We start from the raw sequence: 14,445 nt of genomic DNA, 5'->3' as shown, positions 1-14,445 counted from the left end.
ATGAGATAGGCGGAGTGACTCTCAGTAACATTCACATGGAATGACTGACAGCATCCAAACCAGACATCAGAAATAGGGTAAGTAGTTATTTGGACTTCCGCTTTCATGAAAAACATCTTTATTCAGAGTATTACAGCTATAGGCTACATTAGAAAGAAAGCAGTGTTTGTAGAAATACAACATACAGATACACAGTTATCTAGTCCACATGATAGAGAAGCATCGGCATCCTTAAAACCCTAATACATTGCTTTGAACGAAATGTCTTCCTATAGCATTCTGAGTGATGTGCCTGTGCCACTGCTGAGTATGACCAAAGGGCAGGTTTCTCTTAGATCACTTGTTAGAAAAATATAATTTTCAACTAATGGTCACATAAAGAGCATAACTTAATTGGTGAGATTTTAACCTTGGCCTACAATTTCCATGCCCCCGCGGAAATCTAATTAACTTAATAAAAAATCCCCATCAAAGTCTGTTTAAGATATAGATTTTTTTGCGTGGGCCGCCACATCCCCCGATATCGCCCTTCTGCATCTGCGGTGAAAGGTGGCAGAGTTAGAGTGGTGTTTGTCAGATCATGAGACATCCCGAAGATTGGTCTGTAGCGTCCATACTGTTTGGCCTACTATTATGACCCCTCTGTGGAAAGCTGAGACTCTAATGAACACTATGGTATTCTCAGTTTTGCTCTGGGACGCCCACAATACTCATCTTAAGGTCCCTGGAACCAGTTTTAAAAATGAATGGTAGTACAGTGGATTCGGAAAGTATTCAGACCCCCTTCCCTTTGCCCCCATTTTGTTAAGTTACAGCCTTATTCTAAAATGAATTAAATAAAAATGTTCCTCATCAATTTACACACAATACCCCATAATGACAAAGCGTAAACCATTTTTGCAAATTTATTACCAATTTTAAACAAAAATTCTTTATTTACGTAAGTATTCAGACCTTTTGCTATGAGACTCAAAATTGAGCTCAGGTGCATCCTGTTTCCATTGATCATCCTTGAGATGTTTCTACAACTTGATTGGAATCCACTTGTGGTAAATTCAATTGATTGCACATGATTTGGAAAGGCACACACCTGTCTATATAAGGTCTCACAGTTGATAGTGCAAGTCAGAGCAAAAACCAAGCCATGAGGTCGAAGGAATTGTCGGTAGAGCTCAGAGACAGGATTGTGTCGAGGCACAGATCTGTGGAAGGGTACCAAAAAATGGCTGCAGCATTGAAGGTCCCCAAGAACACAGTGGCCTCCATCATTCTTAAATGGAAGAAGTTTGGAACCACCAAAACGCTTCCTAAAACTGAGCAATTGGAGAGAAGGGCCTTATTAAGGGAGGTGACCGATATCCTGATGGGCACTCTGACAGAGCTCCAGAGTCCAGAGTTCCTCAGTGGAGATGGGAGAGCCTTCCAGAAGGACAACCATCTCTGCAGTACTCCACCAATCAGGCCTTTGTGGTAGAGTGGCCAGACGGAAGCCATTCCTCAGTAAAAGGCACATGACAGCCCACTTGGAGTCAGCCAAAGAGCACCTAAAGATTCACTGAACATGAGAAACAAAATGTTCTGGTCTGATGAAACCAAGATTGAACTCTTTGGCCTGAATGCCAAGTGTCACGTCTGGAGGAAACTTGGCACCATCCCTACGGTGAAGCATGGTGGTGGCAGCTTCATGCTGTGGGGATGTTTTTCAGCGGCAGGGACTGGGAGACTAGTCAGGATCGAGTGAAAGAACAGAACAAAGTACAGAGAGATCATTGATGAAAACCTGCTCCAGAGCGCTCAGGACCTCAAACTGGGGCGAAGGTTCACCTTCCAACAGGACTTTCCGAATGCACTGTATACAGTGGGGCAAAAAAAGTATTTAGTCAGCCACCAATTGTGCAAGTTCTCCCACTTAAAAAGATGAGAGAGGCCGGTAATGTTCATCATAGGTACACTTCAACTATGACAGACAAAATTAGAAAAAAAATCCAGAAAATCACATTGTAGGATTTTTAATTAATTAATTTGCAAATTATGGTGGAAAATCAGTATTTGGTCAATAACAAAAGTTTATCTCAATACTTTGTTATATACCCTTTGTTGGTAATGACAGAGGTCATACGTTTTCTGTAAGTCTTCACAAGTTTTTCACACACTGTTGCTGGTATTTTGGCCCATTCCTCCATGCAGATCTCCTCTAGAGCAGTGATGTTTTGGGGCTGTTGCTGGGCAACATGGACTTTCAACTTCCTCCAAGGATTTTCTATGGGGTTGAGATCTGGAGACTGGCTAGGCCACTCCAGGTCCTTGAAATGCTTCTTACAAAGCCACTCCTTCGTTGCGTGTTAAGGATCATTGTCATGCTGAAAGACCCAGCCACGTTTCATCTTCAATGCCCTTGCTGATGGAAGGCTTTCACTCAAAATCTCACGATACATGGCCCCATTCATTCTTTCCTTTACACGGCTCCGTCGTCCTAGTCCCTTTGCAGAAAAACAGCCCCAAAGCATGATGTTTCCCCCCCCATGTTTCATAGTAGGTATGGTGTTCTTTGGATGCAACTCAGCATTCTTTGTCCTCCAAACACGAAGAGTTGAGTTTTTACCAAAAAGTTCTATTTTGGTTTCATCTGAATATATGACATTCTCCCAATCTTCTTCTGGATCATCCGAATGCTCTCTAACAAACGTCAGACGGGCCTGGACATGTCTGGCACTGCACTGCCACACCAAACTGGACGTCTTCCGACTAGCTTGGAAAGACAGTACCGTGCAGTACCGAAGAGCCCTTACTGCTGCTCGATCATCCTATTTTTCTAACTTAATTGAGGAAAATAAGAACAGTCCGAAATTCCTTTTTGATACTGTCGCAAAGCTAACTAAAAAGCAGCATTCCCCAAGAGAGGATGGCTTTCACTTTAGCAGTGATAAATTCATGAACTTCTTTGAGGAAAAGATCATGATTATTAGAAAGCAAATTACGGACTCCTCTTTAAATCTGCGTATTCCTTCAAAGCTCAGTTGTCCTGAGTCTGCACAGCTCTGCCAGGACCTAGGATCAAGAGAGACGCTCAAGTGTTTTAGTACTATATCTCTTGACACAATTATGAAAATAATCATGGCCTCTAAACCTTCAAGGTGCATACTGGACCCTATTCCAACTAAACTACTGAAAGAGCTGCTTCCTGTGCTTGGCCCTCCTATGTTGAACATTATAAACAGCTCTCTATCCACCAGATGTGTACCAAACTCACTAAAAGTGGCAGTAATAAAGCCTCTTTTGAAAAAGCCAAACCTTGACCCAGAAAATATAAAAAACTATCGGCCTATATCGAATATTCCATTCCTCTCAGAATTTTTAGAAAAGGCTGTTGCGCAGCAACTCACTGCCTTCCTGAAGACAAACAATGTATACGAAATGCTTCAGTCTGGTTTTAGACCCCATCATAGCACTGAGACCACTTGTGAAGGTGGTAAATGACCTTTTAATGGCATCAGACCGAGGCTCTGCATCTGTCCTCTTAGACCTTAGTGCTGCTTTTGATACCATCGATCACCACATTCCTTTGGAGAGATTGGAAACCCAAATTGGTCTACTTATCTGTCAGAAAGATATCAGTTTGTCTCTGTGAATGGTTTGTCCTCTGACAAATCAACTGTAAATTTCGGTGTTCCTCAAGGTTCCGTTTTAGGACCACTATTGTTTTAACTATATATTTTACCTCTTGGGGATGTCATTCGAAAACATAATGTTAACTTTCACTGCTATGCAGATGATACACAGCTGTACATTTCAATGAAACATGGTGAAGCCCCAAAATTGCCCTCGCTAGAAGCCTGTGTTTCAGACAAGGAAGCGGATGGCTGCAAACGTTCTACTTTTAAACTCGGACAAAACAGAGATGCTTGTTCTAGGTCCCAAGAAACAAAGAGATCTTCTGTTGAATCTGACAATTCATCTTAATGGTTGTACAGTCGTCTCAAATAAAACTGTGAAGGACCTCGGCGTTACTCTGGACCCTGATCTCTCTTTTGAAGAACATATCAAGACCATTTCAAGGACAGCTTTTTCCATCTACATAACATTGCAAAAATCAGACACTTTTTGTCCAAAAATCATGCAGAAAAATGAATCCATGCTTTTGTCACTTCTAGGTTAGACTACTGCAATGCTCTACATTCCGGCTACCCGGATAAAGCACTAAATAAACTTCACTTAGTGCTAAATACGGCTGCTAGAATCCTGACTAGAACCAAAAAAATTGATCATATTACTCCAGTGCTAGCCTCCCTACACTGGCTTCCTGTCAAAGCAAGGGCTGATTTCAAGGTTTTACTGCTAACCTACAAAGCATTACATGGGCTTGCTCCTACCCATCTCTCTGATTTGGTCCTGCCGTACATACCTACACATACACTACGGTCACAAGACACAGGTGTCCTAATTGTCCCTAGAATTTCTAAGCAAACAGCTGGAGGCTCCAGCAGGGCTTTCTCCTATAAAGCTCCATTTTTATGGAACGGTCTGCCTACCCATGTCAGAGACGCAAACTCTGTCTCAACCTTTAAGTCTTTACTGAAGACTCATCTCTTCAGTGGGTCATATGATTGAGTGTAGTCTGGCCCAGGAGTGGGAAGGTGAATGGAAAGGCTCTGGAGCAACGAACCACCCTTGCTGTCTCTGCCTGGCTGGTTCCCCTCTTTCCACTGGGATTCTCTGCCTCTAACCCTATTACAGGGGCTGAGTCACTGGTTTACTGGGGCTCTCTCATAGCGTTCTGGGAGGGGTGCGTCACCTGAGTGGGTTGAGTCACTAATCCTGTCTGGGTTGGCGCCCCCCCCTTGGGTTGTGCCATGGCAGAGATCTTTGTGGGCTATACTCAGCCTTGTCTCAGTATGGTAAGTTGGTGGATGAAGATATCCCTCTCGTGGTGTGGGGGCTGTGCTTTGGCAAAGTGGGTGGGGTTATATCCTTCCTGTTTGGCCCTGTCCGTGGGTGTCCTCGGATGGGGCCACAGTGTCTCCTGACCCCTCCTGTCTCAGCCTCCAGTATTTATGCTGCAGTAGTTTGTGTCGGGGGGCTAGGGTCAGTTTGTTATATCTGGAGTACTTCTCCTGTCCTATTCGGTGTCCTGTGTGAATTTAAGTGTGCTCTCTCTAATTCTCTCTTTCTTTCTCTCTCTCAGAGGACCTGAGTCCTTGGACCATGCCCCAGGACTACCTGACATGATGACTCCTTGCTGTCCCCAGTCCACCTGGCCGTACTGCTGCTCCAGTTTCAACCGTTCTGCCTTATTATTATTTGACCATGCTGGTCATTTATGAACATTTGAACAACTTGTTATAATCTCCACCCGGCACAGCCAGAAGAGGACTGGCCACCCCACATAGCCTGGTTCCTCTCTAGGTTTCTTCCTAGGTTTTGGCCTTTCTATGGAGTTTTTCCTAGCCACCATGCTTCTACAACTGCATTGCTTGCTGTTTGGGGTTTTAGGCTGGGTTTCTGTACAGCACTTTGAGATGGAGCCCCAGATCGAGGGAGATTATCAGTGGTCTTTTTTAATTTTACCTTTATTTAACCAGCAAGTCAGTTAAGAACATATTCTTATTTTCAATGACGGCCTGGGAACAGTGGGTTAACTGCCTGTTCAGGGGCAGAACGACAGATTTGTACCTTGTCAGCTCGGGGGTTTGAACTCGCAACCTTCCGGTTACTAGTCCAATGCTCTAACCACTAGGCTACGCTGCCGCCCCTTGTATGTCTTCCATTTCCTAATAATAGCTCCCACAGTTGATTTCTTTAAACCAAGCTGCTTACCTATTGCAGATTCAGTCTTCCCAGCCTGGTGCAGGTCTACAATTTTGTTTCTGGTGTCCTTTGACTGCTCTTTGGTCTTGGCCATAGTGGAGTTTGGAGGTTGACTGTTTGAGGTTGTGGACAGGTGTCTTTTATACTGATAACAATTTCAAACAGGTGCCATTAATACAGGTAACGAGTGGAGGACAGAGGAGCCTCTTAAAGAAATCTTGCTTGTTTGTAGGTGACCAGATACTTATTTTCCACCATAATTTGCAAATAAATTCATTACAAATCCTACAATGTGATTTTCTGGATTTTTTTTCTCATTTTGTCTGTCATAGTTTAAGTGTACCTATGATGTAAATTACAGGCCTCTCTCATTTTTTTAAAGTGGGAGAACTTGTACAATTGGTGGCTGACTAAATACTTTTTTGCCCCACTGTATATGTGAATAGTTTAGTGCTTAAAATAAGGGAATAAATACATGTAAAAAGTAAATAAAATAGTTTCTTGATCTTTGTTATATCTCTCAGATATGCAGTAGGAGAGACACTTCAGAACAAACATCCTTTACATTTTTGGGGGACTATATGTTGTTACATGTAGTGAATCTGTTATTCAATGTGTTTCTATTGGCTAATAGCTGTAATGCCAAATTCAATGTTTCATCCAATATTCTTTTTAGTATATATATTTTTGTATACCTTGAGGGGTCTTACCATAAAAAATAAAATAGCTAAATATTTGTTGGTATGACCATCTTAAAACAATTCCATATGTTAGCTTAGAACCCCTCCTCCAGCGTAGAAAGGTCTTTGACTCTAGAGGGATATTATTAGGAGAAGGTTATTGATGGTGTTTAACTTATCGGGGTAAAATACAGAGTGAATAATTGTCTCAACATTGACTTTTACACTGTTATCGCCCAGGTAGATTCCAGATTCTTTATTGTCTCTGGCCTGCGTGTTCCAACTGGTGAAAGGAGAGATTGCAAACAGGTCTGTGGAGCTTTGGAACACAAAAGCCCTGAATGAAAAGGCTGAAACTGCGGAGGAGAGAGCGGAGAATAGACAGGAGGGTGGAGTCCCTCCCTTCAGTTTGCTGCTGACATGAAAAATTATAATTATGTTGATGTCAAGATCATTCATAGCAGGGATCCTGAACACGATCACTGGTGATTACCAAAGGCGGGCTACGCCCTGCTGTTAAAGGGAGAGAGAATGTGTGTGTGTGTGTGTGTGTGTGTGTGTGTGTGTGTGTGTGTGTGTGTGTGTGTGTGTGTGTGTGTGTGTGTGTGTGTAAGCTGTGGAATTGTACAGAAAGACACATATCTTGAGTTTCAAAGAGAAGGGCACGTAATTCTGTCTCCAGTGCCTTTAGGCCAAAAGACTGCAGCGTCAACTAGCACAGTAAATATAGGGTTCATAGGTTTAAGCTTCTCCACCATTTGATACATACACTATCTTCCAAGAAAATAGAGACATTAAAAAGGTGTTTCTTTCCTCTAGCCAGGTTCCAGATCTGCTTGTACTGTTTTGCCAACTCGTGTTTGGCGTGACGGCCATAATGGTTGGCGATGCACCACAAACAGATCTGGGAGAGGCTATATTTTTTCCCCAGAAGAATGGCACCATCTCCCTCCTCACATGGTGTACATGACTGGAGGCCAGAGGCGTGGATAAAAAGCCTACAGGTTGATCTCTGTTCTGTTCATTCCAGAGTTCAGGGTGATTTGCACGGTAGTAAAGACCCATCCAGTCAAATCATGTCGAATTCCTGCCCCGTGAGAACTCTCTGGGGAACAAGCACTGAAACATACCGCTGCTTTCAGGAATAAGTCAGGTAGCTCATTTGTAGTGCAATATGGAATACTAGAACTGGAATCAGAAAAGATGACCAACGTCGTCAGGGTTACTGAGAAGCAAGGAATCGTATAACATGTCTCGCTCAAAGGAACAGTTCCCATTCAGAAAAGCAGCCCCCGAGTCTCCCGAGTGGCGCAGCGGTCTGAGGCACTGCGTCGCAGTGCTGTGAGGCATCCCTTCAGCCCCGGTTCGATCCCAGGCTGTGTCACAGTCGGCCGTGTACGGGAGACCCATGAGGCGGCGCACAACTGGCCCAGCGTCGTCGGGGTTAGGGGAGGGTTTGGCTGGTATTTCCTTGTCTCACCGTGCTCTAGAGACTCCTTGTGGCATGCTTGCGCCTGCAAGTTGACTTCGGTAATCAGTTGGATGGTGTTTCCTCTGACGGCTGGTTTCTGGGTTAAGAGAGCAGTGTGTCAAGAAGCCGTGCTACTTAGCAGGGTCGTGTTTCAGAGGACGCAAGGCTCTCGACATTCGCCTCTCCTGAGTCCGCAGGGGAGTTGCAGTGATGAGACAAGACTGTAATTACCAATTGGATACCACAAAATTAAGGAGAAAAAGGGGTATAAAATATTTATATATTTTTAAAAGCAGCCCCACGCTGCCAACCACAAAATAACCTCACATGACGTGACCCTGATAGAGGAAGAGGGTGAGAGCCTCAGAGGTGTCACATTTTAAAGGTGTGGTGTATCAAAGCACAACACAAAAGAAAAGACAAAAGCTATTCACAAATCATGAACAGATGGCATGTGGGAATAGAGGCAGAGATATGTCAACTTTACCGCTCTATCATATCAACCGGGTCGGTGTCCCAAATGGCATTCTATCCCCTATATAGTGAACTACTTTTGAAAATGGTGCCAATTTGGATGCATCCCAATTGAGTTAGGATCAGTATTTCTATTCAGGTGCGCTGACTCTTGTCGCTGAATAGGCAATAGTACAGGAAATAGAATAGGCAACTTGAATGAACACAACCCAACATGTTGAAGTATGCAAAGTAGACTGTTGAACAGTTCAACATGTCCGTGAATATGCAATGGTATTTAAGACATAGTCCTGAACTAAAAAGAGCAATTCAAATGTCGATTCTCAGTTAAGCACGTTTTTAGTCCATGACCAGTTTTATTCTGGGCCCAGGAAACAGGCCTCTGAGATTCTTTGCACTGTAACCAATTCTCACTACTTTACAGTGATGCAACCCCTCTGGTCCGTATCAAAATGGGTTGGGTTCCATGCATGTTCAAATGGTTTGTGTCGCCTACTCTGTCTGCCTCTATTAAATCATCATGTGTCAGGTACACTGTTAATGATTGGCCGACCTGTTGGCCAGTAAGACGCCATAAAACCTGGGTCTGTCAACCACCTGGTAGGATAACTCCCTCTCCAGCCGTACACAGACCATAAAACATCAACCTATCTGGAGAGTAAACAGGGGAGGGGTCAGCACAGGTCCACTCGGGGACGTACATTCACAAGTGCACATACAATTTCAATGTATTATTCGAGTTTCTGCCAACCAAAACCTCTGACATTGTGTCTGTTTCTGAGCATAAATATATATATATATACAGTTGAAGTTGGAAGTTTACATACACCTCAGCCAAATACATTCGATCCTAAATTGTTCACAATTCCTGACATTTAATCCTACGTATTTACTGTACTCTATATCATCTACTGCATCTTTATGTAATACATGTATCACTCGCCAATTTAACTATGCCACTTTGTTTACATACACATCTCATATGTATATACTCTACTCAATACCATCTACTGTATCTTGCCTATGCCTCTCTGTACCTTCACTCATTCATATATCTTTATGTACATATTCTTTATCCCCTTACACTTGTGTCTATAAGGTAGTAGTTTTGGAATTGTTAGCTAGATTACTTGTTGGTTATTACTGCATTGTCGGAACTAGAAGCACAAGCATTTCGCTACACTCGCATTAACATCTGCTAACCATGTGTATGTGACAAATACAATTTGATTTGATTTGATTTTCATAAAAATTCCCTGTCTTAGGTCAGTTAGGATCACCACTTTATTTTAAGAATGTGAAATGTCAGAATAACAGTAGAGAGAATGATTTATTTCAGCTTGTATTTCTTTCATCACATTCCCAGTGGGTCAGAAGTTTACATACACTCAATTAGTATTTGGTAGCATTGCCTTTAAATTGTTTAACTTGGGCCAAATGTTTTGGGTGGCCTTCCACAAGCTTCCCACAATAAGTTGGGTGAATTTTGGCCCATTCCTCCTGACAGAGCTGGTGTAAATGTGTCAGGTTTGTTGGCCTCCTTGCTTGAGCACGCCTTTTCAGTTCTGCCCACAAATTTTCTATGGGATTGAGGTCAGGGCTTTGTGATGGTCACTCCAATACCTTTACTTTGTTGTCTTTAGACCATTTCCCACAACTTTGGAAGTATGCTTGGGGTTATTGTCCATTTGGAAGACCCATTTGCAACCAAGCTTTAACATCCTGACTGATGTCTTGATATGTTGCTTCAATATATCCACAGAATCTTCTTCCTCATGACGCCATCTATTTTGTGAAGTGCACCAGTCCCTCCTGCAGCAAAGAACCCCTGTGTGTAACGAACCTCGTCCTCCTCTTCTGAGGAGGAGAAGCGAGAAGGATAGGAGGACCAATTTGCAGCGTGGTCAGTGTCCATAATGTTTATTTTAATACATAAACTTAACACTCCGAAATACAAAACAATAAACGTGAAATGAACTAAACAGTCCAGTGTGGTACGAACACTAACACAGAAGACAAACACCCATAATCCAAATGTGAAACCCAGGCTACCTAAGTACGATTCTCAATCAGGGACAACAATTGACAGCTGCCTCTGATTGAGAACCATACTAGGCCAAACTCAAAAACCAACATAGAAAAACAAACATAGACAGCCCACCCAACTCACGCCCTGGCCATACTAAAACAAAGATATAATAACAGAACTAAGTTCAGAACGTGGCACTGTGCTTCACCGTTGGGATGGTGTTCTTCGGCTTGCAATCCTCCCCCTTTTTCCTCCAAACATAACGATGGTCATTATGGCCAAACAGGAACTGTTTGGCCACATTTCTCCAAAAAGTATGATCTTTGCCCCATATAGTCTGGCTTTTTTATGGCGGTTTTGGAGCAGTGGCTTCTTCCTTGCTGAGCAGCCTTTCAGGTTATATCTATATTGGACTCGTTTTACTGTGGATAAAGATACTTTTGTACCGGTTTCCTCCAGCATCTTCACAAGGTCCTTTGCTGCTGTTCTGGGATTGATTTGCACTTTTCGCACCAAAGTACGTTCATCTCTAGGAGACAGAATGCGTCTCCTTCCTGAGCGGTATGACGGCTGCGTGGAGCCATGTTGTTTATACTTGCGTACTATTGTTTGTACAGATGAACATGGTACCTTCAGGTGTTAGGAAATTACTTCCAATGATGAACCAGACTTGTGGAAGTCTAAAGAAAAATTCTGAGGTCTTGGCTGATTTATTCTGGTTTTTCCATGATGTCAAGCAAAGAGGCACTGAGTTTGAAATACATCCATAGGTACACCTCCAATTGACTCAAATGATGTCAATTAGCCTATCAGAAGCTTCTAAAGCCATGACATCATTTTCTGGAATTTTCCAAGCTGTTTAAAGGCACAGTCAACTTAGTGTATGTCAACTGCTGACCCACTGGAATTGTGATACAGTGAATTATAAGTGAAATAATATGTCTGTAAACAATTGTTGGAAAAATGACTTGTGTCATGCACAAAGTAGATGTCCTAACCAACTTGTCAAAACTATAGTTTGTAATAAGACATTTGTGGAGTGGTTTTAAAAAAACGAGTTTTAATGATTCCAACCTAAGTGTATGTAAACTTCCGACTTCAACTGTATAACATGAGAGTTGGACAGAACAACTACTGGACAAAAAAACATCTCCTGATGGAATCGTAACAGACAGCTTGACAGTCTGATGACTGAGATGAGGCAACCTTTGAGTTAGGACACACACACACACACACGCGCACACACACACAGACGTGGGAGATGAGTGGCGGGACAGACAGTCAGCCAATTTCTATAGTGGGAGATTGCTGACAATATTGTTGGAAATTAAGACTTCCTGAAAGGGCAGAAACAGACAGGAGAGAGTTGTGCCTGCGTGTTAGACAGGTACTCAAGTACAATACAACAATAGTGTTGAAATATGGCAGCGTCATTCTCTGTAATAGGGCTCCCCCTTTTGGTTGAACACTGTACTCTCATGCAAGTTATATTCGTCCCACTCTTTATCATAGGCGACTGTGCCAACAGTCACTCTTAACTGTCATACTTCTTCTTTTCAAATAATACTTACAGGCCAACATTTTCGCAGTACAATAGAATTGTGCAAAGCGCAACCAATACCGTAAACCTTACTATAATCTTGCAGTGTGATTTAATTAAAAAAGGTTCTTCAACCATTTGTGAGGCACTTATTTTTAACTACAATTTATTAAACTGAGCTACACATAATTAGTCACTTCTTTATAAGGCACATTGTTGAAGAAAAGTTACGCAGACAGATTTTTTACGAGGTTTATAAGTCATTTTTGCACTTTGCACAATCCTTTGAGCCAGGTGAAACCAGCCTGATTGCTGCATTCACCATTCTATTTCACTTTATATAATGGTGAACACGGTGATCATGCTCGTTCCACCAGACTACAATTATTTTGCATTAGGAAAACGTCACCCTTTTAACTCTCAGTTGAGCAGTGAATTTCAAGCACAGATTCAACCACAAAGACCAGGGAGGTTTTCCAATGCCTCGCCAAGAAGGGCACCTATTGGTAGATGGGTAAAAAAAACATTTTTTACAGACAATGAATATCCCTTTGAGCACTGTGAAGTTAATAATTACACTTTGGATTGTGTATCAAAACACCCAGTCACTACAAAGATACACGTGTCCTTTATAAACTCAGTTGCCGGAGAGAAAGGAAACTGCTCAGGAACTTCACCATGAGGGCAATGGTGACTTTAAAACAGTTACAGAGTTAAATGGCTGTGATAGTAGAAACCTGAGGATTTATTAACAATACTAACCTAATTGACAGAGTGAAAAGAAGGAAGCCCGTACAGAATAAAATATTCCCAAAACATGCATCCTGTTTGCAATGAGGCAATAAAGTAATACTGTAAAAAATGTGGACAAATATTTTTTGTCCTGAATACAAAGTGTTATGTTCGGGGCGAATACAACACATTACTGAACACTACTCTCCATATTTTCAAGCATAGTGGTGGCTGCATCATGTTACGGGTATGCTTGTCATCATTAAGGACTGGGGAGTTTTTCAGGATTAAAAGAAACAGAATGGAGCTAAGCACAGGCAAAATACTATAGGAACCTGGTTCAGTCTGCTTTCTACCAGACACGGGGAGATGAATTCACCTTTCAGCAGGACAATATCCTACAACACAAGGCCAAATCTACACTGGAGTTGCTTACCAAGAAGACAGCGAATGTTCCTGAGTGGCCGAGTTACAGTTTTGACTTAAATCTGCTTGAAAATCTATGGCAAGACCAATTTGACAACCAATTTGACAACTTGAAGAATGTTGAAAAGAATAATGGGAAAATGTTGCACAATCCAGGAGTGGACTTAACCAGAAAGACTAAAAACAGCTGTAATCGCTGCCAAAGGTGATTCTAACATATATTGACTCAGGGAGTTGAATACTTTTCTAATCAAGATATATTAGTGTTTTAGTTTTTTTACCCAGTTCAGTAATTTGCAATTTGATAAGAGCTATTGATAAGAGCTTGGTAAATCAGTAATCCGTTTGGATACGGGAATTGTAAATATAAATGACACTTGCTTTAGATATATTTGTCCTTAAAATGGAGACAAATGTGAAACCAGTCATAATGAAGCATAACTGAAGCATGTCAACACATCAACTTTCCCACAGTAAAGTTTCTGAAATGCCTTTTAACTTGCTGGAATGGGCACTCTCGAATGTCTTAATTATAGGCTACCCCGACTTTCTCTGTTTCCTAATTCGATCATGTTAAATAGTAGCCACTATCAGTATCTAAATGTAGGCTAATTAAATCCTTATGGAGCGGAGCACAGACCAAGTCGTAAAAGTTGGAACCCGACTCATAGCGCAAAACTTGACTATGTCATCACACAGTTCCATGGTTCCACGCAACTACTGACCACAACTCCCGACCACAACCACACAACTACTGACCACAACTCCCGACCACAACCACACAACTACTGACCACGCAACTACTGACCACAACTACTGAACAACATAACTACTGAACCACACAACTGATGACCAAAAATACTGACCACAACAACACAACTAGAGAACATAACTACTGACCACAACAACTGAACACAATTACTGAACCATACAACTACTTAACAAAACTACTAACTGACCAAAACTAATACCCATAATACCCATACACATAACAGTACAACTACTGAACCACATAACTACTGACCACAACCACACAACTACTGACCACAACCACACAGCTACTGACCACAACACAATTACAAACCATAATTACTGAGAACAACCACACACATACTGACAACTACTTCACCACACACCTACTTAACAAAACTGCTGACAACTGACCACAACCACACAGCTACTGACAATAAAACTACTAACCACACAACACAATTACAGACCATAACTGACCACAGCTACCACACAAATACTGAACACAATCAACCAGGTGGCGAATCGCATCTCTGCA

The sequence above is a fragment of the Oncorhynchus keta genome, chromosome 33 (genome assembly GCF_023373465.1).
Source record: "Oncorhynchus keta strain PuntledgeMale-10-30-2019 chromosome 33, Oket_V2, whole genome shotgun sequence".
NCBI lineage: Eukaryota > Metazoa > Chordata > Actinopteri > Salmoniformes > Salmonidae > Oncorhynchus > Oncorhynchus keta.
This window is presented reverse-complemented; position numbering follows the sequence as displayed.